Source organism: Hemicordylus capensis, chromosome 2 (assembly GCF_027244095.1).
Source record: "Hemicordylus capensis ecotype Gifberg chromosome 2, rHemCap1.1.pri, whole genome shotgun sequence".
NCBI lineage: Eukaryota > Metazoa > Chordata > Lepidosauria > Squamata > Cordylidae > Hemicordylus > Hemicordylus capensis.
In genome coordinates, this window is record NC_069658.1 from 345,646,518 (window position 1) to 345,646,950 (window position 433).

The window sequence follows — 433 nt, forward strand, 5'->3', positions numbered from 1 at the left end:
CTGGCAATCTCAGAGCCCTCTGGTTGCCTTTGGTAGAATACAGGAGTTTACTATTGCCTCCTCCTGTGCAGTCTGAAATATTCCCCATCAGATGTATTTAAAGTATTCAAGTATATCTTCTTAAAACAGCCTGACTGTATGAGTGTTTATTTGGAAATATTTCCCACTGTGCTAAATGGAGCTTAATCCTAAATAGATTTGCATTGCACCCATAGGACCTGAGCTGGCAAGGGCTAACCCTCCGTGTTCAGACTGTTTAACAAGTCTGCTCTTCACTGGCAGCTATCACCATCATGCCCTCCCAGGGCTACACAACTGGCAATTAATTATGGGGCTCTTAATGGCTCTTTACCATTATCTTTCTGTAAATCACACTTGATGATTGGCTCCAGCAATCACACAGCAGCTCACATGCGCGCCGGGGGTACCGTGC